General features: G+C 40.8%; 1 protein-coding gene across 2 annotated transcripts in view; it reads right to left on the reverse strand.

The window, feature by feature from the left end:
• Positions 1-2,196, reverse strand: part of IBTK (inhibitor of Bruton tyrosine kinase) — an 82,886-nt gene extending 80,690 nt beyond the window's left edge. For both annotated transcript variants that reach the window (XM_045184814.2, XM_024576684.3), the window contains exon 1: positions 2,007-2,196. The gene's annotated coding sequence lies outside the window, so the exon portion shown is untranslated. The remainder of the gene's footprint in view (positions 1-2,006) is intronic.
• Positions 2,197-10,910: the final 8,714 nt, after the last annotated feature.

Genomic DNA, 10,910 nt, shown 5'->3' on the forward strand with positions numbered 1-10,910 from the left:
AGGCCTAGTATACACACAAAGATGGATGAGACTATGGACAGCCTTATCTGCCCTTTATAGGGATAAAGAAAATAAGCAATTCTGAGACAAATTTAGGATCTTGAAAGATGTGATAATTCCCAGGTTTCTGGCTGATTACAGATTAAGCAACCAGGAAGAAAAGCAAGGAATATATACCTTGGAAATTAGAAAAACAAACTTAAACAAAGGAACAAATAAAAATTAAAGTTAAAAATGTGCTTTAGCCTTGGCTGGTGTGGCTCAGTGGACTGAGTGTTAGCCTGCCAACTGAAAGGTCACCGGTTCAATTTCTAGTCAGGGCACATGCCTGAGTTTCCAGCCAGGTCCCTGGCTGTGGGCATGCGAGAGGCAATGGATTTGAAGTATCCCTCACACATCATTGTTTCTCTCCCTCTCTTTCTTACTCCTTTCTCTCTCTAAAACTAAATAAATAAAATCTTTTTTAAAATTTGCTTTATATGTGATGAAGATGAAGTGTTTCTGAGAAACTGAGTTGGAGGAATATAGCTAACTACGGGCACTTGTTCAACCTTGAAGACCAGTCCACCACAAAGATATTAGCCAGTGGAGGTTGAGCCCTCAACAATGGCTCACAATCCTACTAATGCTTGGTTAAGAGTTCAGTTCTTCTTAAAGCACGAATCTGATCATGCTATTCTCCGAGACCACAATAAAGTGAGTCGTAATCTTTCTGTTAGTAAAAGTCACATCATCTGTAAAGTGCAATAAAACAAAGTATGCCTGTATTTCATGTACTAAAAATAGTCTTGTGACTTCAGGAAGAGGATGTCAATTTGGTCTGGTGACCAATGTGGCATACAAAGTTCAGACTCTGAATACAGAACACCTAAACTAGTAACCCAGGTACACCACTAACTAGCTAAATGACCCTGGGCAGGTCACAATTTCCTAAGCTTCAATCTCTCACTTGTGAAAAGCAGGTAACAACTATTTATCTCCTGAGTTGTTCTGAAAAAACTAATGAGGCAATTCATTCATACATAAGCACCTAACAAATATTAAGAAAAAGGGGGAAAAGGAGACACTGGTATGCACGTTAGAAAATGGCAAAACTATAGGGCAAACTATATGGAAAACTGTAAGCATTCTGCTTGGAATGTTTTTCACCCAACCTTTACAGGGCTGCACACCTGACCATGGTGTACAAACATAGTACCTACCACCTTTTAAACTTTATATGTACAAGCATACTGTTTTACATAAATTAACTAACTCAGTGCTCTTTTCAGCCTCGTTATTGCTCCTGTATATATGACTGGCTCCATTCTACAATGAGGAAATTGGTGTAGAAGTTTAAGTAATCCATCCAAATTCACTGATAGAAAGGAAGACTGTAGATTACCTATTCTACTCTACCCAAAATACTCCCTTAAAATGCAGACAGAAAACCTTCAATAAGAATATTGTTGAAAAAAATCACCGTTATTTATAGTCACAGAATTGGGTTCCTACTGATTAAAACTTCTTTAGAACCTGACAACAAGATACAACAGTCCTCTATCCCCTGTTCCCTATCCTTCCCAAAAACAGCCAGTCCCTTTCCACACAGTCAACTCACACTTAAGAGTAGGATCCACAGAGTGGACTAAAATTGTGTGACCCACGCAGGGGAAAACGTCTCGAGGTAGGGCTTCACATTTAAGGCTCAGGGTTCTAAGGGAAGTGATTCAGGAAAACTATCTGAAACTAGAAAAGCCACAGTGTTGGCAGCCTGTCTCCTAAACACCATTCATTAGCCGAGGGAGGTGGTGGGACTATGGCTACAGATTCTGGACACTGCGCCCGCCCCGCGTCGTCTGGCGCGAGGCCAGGTATCGGCGACGCTAGATCCCCTCCTCTAGGTCCACCCGCACCCTCTGGAAAGGGAATACAGTCCCGCTGCCCCCCTCCGCAACCCCCCCCCCCAAGAGGCACCTTCGCCTCAGCCCTTCCCACACCGTCGGGCAGTGCCGAGCCCTCCCTACCAGTCGCTAGATGAAAGTGCGCCGGCGGTCTCCGCGGGTTGGGCACACAGCCACGTAGGGACTCATTCTCAGTGAAGCCAACGGGAGGAACCAAAGGGCGCCAGCAGGAAACTGGACCCCAGACCTGCAGGAGCTCTGTTGGAAGCTGCAGCTACAGCCGAGACTGCAAACACCGGGAAGGGGCCTCGGGGAAAGGGCTGGGGAGGGCTGTACTCAGTAATAAGACGGGCGTTGATTGGCTGGGGCTCGTATATGCCTCATGAGGATTGGTTGCTGTCTGCCCAGAAGGCATCGCGTGGCAGCTCCTAAGCTGTAGCTCTTCCCTGGAGCCGGGAGGGAGGATGACCCCAAGTGCCCTGGGGCCGCAGGGGCCGCCAGGGGGCGGGGAAAGGCAGTGGCTAGGGGCTTACGGCCAGCAGCTGTGGTGGAAATGCCTTTTTGTGATCTGCTGTCGCGGAAGTAGGAACGTGGCTCTCTGGACAGCTGGAGACTCAGAATTCAGAATAAACTTGGATGGAGAGACAGAGTTCTGGAGACATGCCAGATGCATTCGGCAGCCGGTCACCACACACAGCAGAAGCCAAAAGCTAGAGATCTGGCACAGAATTGTTTCTTCCTGTTGCCCTATTAGTGGGGTCAACGGAATGCCAAAGGCGCTGGCCAGAAGGGACACAGCCTCGCCCCTCCATGGCTTGCGCATACACCTAGATTATCTGGGAGATACTCCCTTGGTCAGAATGCGTCACTGCCTCCTTAGGTCTACTCTGTGACCAGCAGCAGACCTGGGTCAAGCCACTCACCAGGTCATGCCACTCCGTGCTGACGCTAAGGTTTGCATTCCTCTTTAACTCTGCATCCAATGGAGCATTTTAAAAGTGGTCTAATTAAAAAAAAAAAAAAGGAGGAAAGATAGTAGCCCCTAATCGATACTGCCGAATGGAAAACGTAACTGCTGCAGAATTCCTCATACAGTAGGCACTCAGTGTTTGTTCAAAGAGGGCAGTGTGACCAAGAACAAAGAACACTACGGGTTAGGGGTTGGGCATACAGCTCTACCATGCTGTCAATTACGCAAACCTGCAGTTTCTCATCTGTAAAACGAAGGAGTTGCCCTTCAATCTCTATTTGTATCCTTCCTCGTGGAATCCCAAAGCCTTAGGGTTGGTTAGGGAGAATAACTAGCTCTCCTGTTACCCTTTTCAATACAATATTCTGTCTCTTTGCCCCTTATTCTAGGCTCCTTACTTCCTACTTTAACGAGTGATTTTGAAAATAAGCTATATATATGACGACTAATATATTCATGAACAAAGAAGCCAGTAATGTCAAGTAAAGATAATAATGTAAATAAATGTATTGACCTAAGTTTACATTTTTTATCTGTCTCCTATTTGGATCCGGCCAAGGTAACTTGCATTTGTGAAGCCTCAGTTTCCTCATTTGTAAAATAGGGGCAATAATGAATTTTAGGGTCGTGAAAATGCATTTATATGGATAGAGATGTATAGCATGCAGTAGAATGCCTACCACAGAATAGAACATCATAAATATTAAATGTTACTTTTTATAAGTAAAGAAGTATTTCCCTAGCAGTGGAATTATTCTAAACAGTCATTCATTCATTTTAACAATTGCCAAGTGCCAGGCACCTGTGGTAAGCACCAGGGATCCAACAGTGAACAAAAATATATACAGACCCAGATAATCTCAAGTGTAAAAATTGATTGTAACTTTTACAAGTACTGCACAGAATATTATGATAAATTTAATCTGACTTCCCAAAGAAGTGACACTTGAACTAAGATCTAAAGAATGAATAGGAGACATCTAGATGAAGTAAAAAAGAAAAGAACTTCATGGACCAAAGGATGTATAATTACTCTCCATTTCCCTAGAAAGTTAGGTGCCTTCAAAGATACTGGTTACTTTCAGGACAGAATATCGAAATGATTGGGAAATAGTTCAAACAAAATACAGTTAAATGAAAAATGCATTGTAGATGTGGTTAGGGAAGGAAGAGATCAAAATTAGTCATTTTTGTTTGTCTTTTAAAACTTTTTTGTGTTTACACATAGAAGAAAGAGAAATATACCAATTATAATGATTATCTCTGAAATTATCAATGATTCTTATTTTCTATCATTTTGAATTTTGCAATTTATTTTTGTTTGCAATAATTAAATGTTACTTGATTGATTTAAAAAATCAGAATTTAGAAAAGAGTTGACTGGAATTTCTTTTTTAATTTTTTTTTAGATTGTAATATTTTTTTAAAGGTTATTTATTTTTAGACAGAGGGGAAGGGAGAGAGAGGGAGAGAAACATCAATGTGTGGTTGCCTCTGGTGTGCCCCCCACTGGGGTCCTGGCCCACAACCCAGGCATGTGCCCTGACTGGGAATCGAACCGGCAAGCCTTTGGTTTGTAGGCCCATGCTCAATCCACTGAGCCACACCAGCCAGGGAGTAATATTTATTTTTAGAGAGAGGAGAAGGGAGCAAGAGAGGGAGATAAACATCAATGTATGAGAGAAACATCCATCAGTTGCCTCTCACATATCCCCTACTGGGGAGCTGGCCTGCAACCCAGGCAAATGCCCTAACTGAGAATAAAACCAGCAACTGTCTGGTTCACAAACTGGTACTCAATCCACTTAGCCACACCAGCCAGGGCAGAAATTTCTTTTTTTAAAAAAAATGTTTAATTATTGACACTATCACAGATGTCCCCCATTTTTTCACCCTTTGCCCACCTCCACCCAGCTCCCACCTTCCCTCTTCCCCTGGCCTTCAGCACACTAAAGTAGACTTAAAGGAAGAGATAAATCTAGAGATGGCTTTAAAAGATTGCAGTGATTTAGATAGGCAGAAGCAGAAAAAGAATAGTCCAGGTAGCAGGAATGTAATTTGAGATGAGGCCAGAGTAGAGCACCGCAGAAATGTTTTTAAGCCACATGGCATTTGTAATATACTCCCTAAATGCATTTTTTCCAAAACAAATGAATAGGGCTATCTGTAATCAAAATGTATTTTGCTGTTGTTCAAGGTCTATAGAGGTAAGAAATGCCAGGGTAGCACCTACTTTAGCTGGTGACAGAAGAGAGAATATTAGAACTTGTATGGTTTCAATAGATCAAAACCCAAACCTGATTAGGTTCTTCAAGAATAGTTATTACTACAGGAAGGTCAGCAAAACAGCTGGCCTAGAGATGACTGAAACCTTATTGTTTGGCTGTATTCTCTTCTATTCCAGGCTGTTTTCCATATGAAAATCCTTGGTGGGTTGGAGCTTTTGGACACACACCTCAACTTTTCCTTTAGGGAAGAGAGCACTGAACCCTCTACCTCAAGCACAATTCCAGGGTCTCCTGATGAGCTCATACTGGCTCAGATTAGGTGAGGAGTCAAGGACGTCCTGATTGACAACCTCTATTAGAGTCATAGGGTTGAAGCAGAGTGAAGAGTAGTTCCTCCACAGAAGGCAGGGTTTGGGCAGATGAAACAACAGACAACAATTGGGTTTATTATTAGATCTAAGAGATATGGCCCCAGCTGCATTCTTCCTATGTAATGATTATCCTCAAATCCTCATCTGTAGGAGACCACCTCCTCACCAACTGCGAAGCTTTCCCTGATGCCCTTTCCTAAGTTGGCCCTTTCTCTCTACTACTTCTATAACTTACTCATATTATAACACACTATATTGTTCTTAGATTTATTAGTTTTTACATGTGGATGCAGTAAAAGCAAGGGCTCTGGAGGCAGACTGCCTAGATGTAAAACTTACTTCTATTCTTACTAGCTGCAAAACCTCATGTAACCAGGCAAGTTACATAACCCCTCTATGCCTTGGTTTCTTCATCTCTAAGATGGGATTAATTGTATTTCCTTCATAAAGTTCTTATGAGGTTTAAGTGAGATATTATTTGTAAAGCTCTCTTAATAGAACACTTTATACTTAATAAAAGCTGACACACCTCAACTCCTTTGGATGCATGTATTTGCCTGAGAGCAGTTGAGGAGTGGGATGCTTCCACAAGAAGTGGCCCACAAGATGGCAGCATTTGAACGTAGCTTTAGGACTGTATCAACTTAAAAGCTGAGTCCGTATCAACAAATCTAAAAACTCAAGGCAAGAACTGGAGAAATTCAAGGCAAATTCAAAGCCTACAAAGCCTACAAGAAACAAGCAAAACTTGTGAGGAATCAAACCAGTGAGTTCAGTAAACTTAGCATTCTTTTATAATCAGAACAATATGAACACACCAAACTCTCCCCCTTCACTATGACTAGGAATTTATAACATTCCTTTTCATCCCATCTTACCCAGAATTGCTTGTGTTCGTTCTTTATCTGTGTGGGGAGAAAGAAACTTTCCTCTCTACTCAAGGTTCTTTTGGCTGTCTAATAATCAAATAGACATGAAACAAAGTAGCAAAAGAAAATAACCATAAACATTTAATGTAGATATGTGTATGGGAACCCCAGATACATGACAGTCAGAGACCCCACATGCAGGGGAGAGTAAAAGGTTAAAAGAGAGAAAGGGAAAATGGGTATATAAGACATTCTGAGCTAGGGAATGAGGTTGGGTACCTTAGGGGCTTCAAAGGGTCATTGCAGGACCATAGCAAGAGCAGATGTTTAGTAAATAGAGGATTGTCCTGCCCTACAGATATGTCAAAGCATATTACAGCTGATAATCTCTTATTATGGGCAAGGCCCGTAATTCAAGTTCTTCTAGGTAGTTAAGGGAGGAGCAGATGTTTCTCTTGAGCCTGCAACTAAAGTTGCCTTTAGCTCAAAACAATCCATATACCACAGACACACATCTTGGGGTGACTAGGTCTGAACCCCTATACCTAACTGCATAGTTAAACAGGCTTTAACAAAAATAATGCCACTGCTTCCTTAAAAAACAAAAAAGAAAAACAAGTTTGATTTAAAAATGGCAGACCGAACACATACTGTAGCTTTTTCTTTATGCCACAAATCCCTGGACCTAGCAGAAAGTACATATTAAAAATAAATTCATGACTTCCAGCCAAGATGGAGGCATAGGTAGACACACTGTGCCTCCTCACACAACCAAAACAAGGACAACAAATTTAAAAACAAAAAACAACCAGAACTGACAGAAAATCAAACTGTATGGAAGTCCAACGATTAAGGAGTTGAAGAAACATCCATCCAGACCCGTAGAAGGGGCGGAGAGGACTCACAGCCAAGGTGGCTGGAGGACTGAGGGATCCCACATTTGTGTGCAGATAAACCAGGAGGAATAACTAGGGAGTGGGGTTGACTGCAAAACCCAGGGTTCCAGCATGAGGAAATAAAGCCTCAAAGCCTCTGATTGAAATCACCTGTGGGGGTTGAGGTGGCAGTGGAAGAAACTCCCAGCCTCAGAGGAGAGTTCATTGGAGAGACTCACAGGGACCTAGAATGTACACAAACCCACCCACTGGAAATCAGCACCAGAAGGGCCCAATTTGATTGTGGGTAGCAGAGGAAGTGACTGAAAACCAGCAGAGCAGAGCCAGCGACACTATTCCCTCTTGAACCCCTCCCCCACATACAGTGTCACAACACAGCGGGTGGGTTGCCCCGCCCTGGTGAACACCTATGGCTCCACCCCTTGCTACACAACAGGTGCCCCACCAAGACAAAAAAAAAAAATGGCCCAAATGAAAAAACAGTTTATAGCTCCAGAAAAAATACAACTACACGATGAAGAGATAGCCAACCTATCAGATACACAGTTCAAAACACTGGTTATCAGGATGCTCCAGGAACTTACTGGGTAGTTAATAGCATAAAAAAGACCCAGGCAGCAATGAAGGTCACATTATGTGAAATAAAGAAAAATCTACAGGGAACCAACAGTAACAGGAAAGAGACCAGGACTCAGATCAATGGTTTGGAGCAGAATGAAGAAAGAAACATTCAACTAGAACAGAATGAAGAAATAAGAATTTTAAAAAATGAGGAGAGGCTTACGAACTTCCAGGATGTCTTTAAATATTCCAACATCTGAATCATAGGGGTGCCAGAAGGGGAAGAGGGAGACCAAGAAATTGAAAACTTATTTGAAAACGTAATGGAGAACTTCCCCAATCCAGCAAAGAAAATACACTTTTAGGAAGTCCAGGAAGCTCAGAGAGTCCCAAAGAAGTTGGACCCAAGGAGTGCACACCAAGGCACATCATGATTACATTACCCAACATTAAAGAGGAGAGAATCTTAAAAGCAGCAAGAGAAAAGGATCCAGTTATCTACAAAGGAGTTCCCATAAGACTGTCAGCTGATTTCTCAAAAGAAACCTTACAGGCAAGAAGGGGCTGGAAAAAAGTATTCGAGGTCATGAAAGACAAGGACCTACATCCAAGATTACTGTATCCAGCAAAGCTATCATTTTGAATGGAAGGGCAGATAAAGTGCTTCTCAGATAAGGTCAAGTTAAAGAAGTTCATCATCATCCAGCCCTTATTATATGAAATGTTAAAGGGACTTATCTAAGAAAATGAAGATCAAAAATATGAACACTAAAATGACAACAAACTCACAGATATTAACAACTGAACCTAAAAAAAATGAACTAAGCAAACAACTAGAACAGGAACAGAATCACATGGAGATCACATAAAAATGGAGATCACATGGAGGATTATCAGTGGGAGAGTGGCATGGGGAGAGAGAGGGAAAAGGTACAGAGAATAAGTAGCCTAAATAGTAGGTAGAAAATAGACAGGGGAAGGTTAAGAATAGTATAGGAAATGTAGAAGCCAAAGAACTTATATGTATGACCCATGGACATGAACTAAAGGTGGGGAATGCGGGTAGAAGGGGGCATGCAGGGTGGAAGGGAATAAAGGGTGGAAAAAGGGACAACTGTAATAGCATAATCAATAAAATATATTAAATAAATAAATAAATTCACAAGTACATTGGAAAACAAAAAAAGTTAGCCACTGATGGTCCAAAACTTATGAGGATTCCCTGAAAGATGGCTAGAAGGCTTGATTGGACAGAAGAAAAGATTGATAGCTCTGAATAAAAAGAAAACAAGACTACTATGAAATGTAGTAGCAGCACCAAAAGAGTTTCACATCTACAGGTGGCCATCAGAAGCAAGGAGTTTAGACTAAACCACAAAGAAATTTAGTGAAGTATCACAGCAGGAGCAGTGAGCCAGCTGAAGCTTCCTCATCCCCCATTCCATAATAGCAACAGAAATACCTGTAATCTATCTCTAGGTAGCATATAGGACAGTGCTCATGTGGCTGGTGATATCTGGAATAATCAGGAAACAGAGGATACTTAGAATCCTAGCCACTAGCTTTTCCTGTTCAGTAGCACAGCCCACCCTTCCCCATACCTCTATTAATGACAGCTATTCAGGTGGTGGCCACAGATCTTATTCCTCCCCTCAGGGAGAATATACAACAAACACAGCCTCCTCTATAAGCACTTTTTAAAAGTGAACCTCTAAAACACAAATAGATGATCACAAAACCGAGAACTACCAAATATTTTAGAAAAGCCAACATCCTGAGTGACATAAAATTACAGATCCAAGAAGCTCAACAAAACTTATGCATGATAAAGATAACTATGCCTAGAAACATTATAACAAAGATAACTATGCCTAGAAACATTATAGTCAAATTGTTGATCTAATCTTTCTACATTTAGAAGCCAGAAAAAGAAAAGTAAATCCAAAGTAGGTAGAAGAAAATAATATTCAGAAGATAAGAGCAGAAGTCAATTAAATTGAATATAGAAAACCAATAGAGAACTATAGCAAAGCTAAAGTTTGTTCTTTGAAAATACCAACATTGATAAACCCCTTGCTATAATTAGTTATCAAGAAAAAAAATTGAGAACTGTGAGTAATTTCCAGGGTTTGAGATTATACCATACTTGCAAAGCTAACAAATTAGCCTGCTATTGTTTCACGGGTGCTAGCATAGTATAAAATGCATCAAGAAATATAATTTGAATAAAGAGACCAATAGATGATAAATATGTGATAAAGCATGTATATTAAAATTGTAATGGTATAATCGTAGTGGATATATAGTTGTTCACAGTAAAATTCTTCCATGTTTGTTTTATGTTTAAAATTTTCAAAATAAAAAGTTGAAGGAAACAAGATTTAAAAAGCATATAAATCAATTAAAATGCATGAATTTCATTTGGGCCCTGATTAGGACATGTAAACTATAAAAAAAATTATGATATACTAGGGGAAATTGGATCACTGACTAGCTAATTGTTCATTGTTTTTAGGCTTGTGTGGGAAATGCTGTCAGTTCCCAGGGCCTATAGCCACTGCCCTTCCCACTTCAGTGCATGTTACCCAGAACTCAGTTGGCAGCACCTGCACTTCTTGCCTGAGGGTTTTCTCTGCCTGCCAAAATCCTCTGCCTACTCATGTGGCTGCCTGTAAGGGCTGAGGAGTTAATGCCTGCAGCAGTCTTCTGCCACTGTCTAACTTACAACCTTTCTTTTCCTGTCTCAATTCCCCCACTCCTCCTCTCAAATAGACTATTTGCACTCAAGTCTTTGTTTTCAGGGTAGGATTCTAGAGGAACCCGAAGTGTGATGTTGGGATACTGGCATTTTAGTTATTTTTTAAAGAGTTCTTAATTTTCAGAGATACACATTGAAATATTCACAGATAAAACTGTACTGTCTGGGATCTGCTTCAAAATAATTGAGTGTTAGTGGGAGAGTAGGTGCAGGTATAAATGAAAAAAAATGACAGAATGATAATTGTTAAAGTTGAGTGATGGACACAGGTGTTCATTATACAATTCTGTCTACTTTGTAGATGTTCAGAATTATACTGAAAATGATTTGTAGGAGCCAATGAAGACAAAAGATCTGTAGGCTTAAGCATAAAC

This window comes from Desmodus rotundus, chromosome 11, assembly GCF_022682495.2.
Source record: "Desmodus rotundus isolate HL8 chromosome 11, HLdesRot8A.1, whole genome shotgun sequence".
In the NCBI taxonomy this organism is placed as follows: Eukaryota; Metazoa; Chordata; class Mammalia; order Chiroptera; family Phyllostomidae; genus Desmodus; species Desmodus rotundus.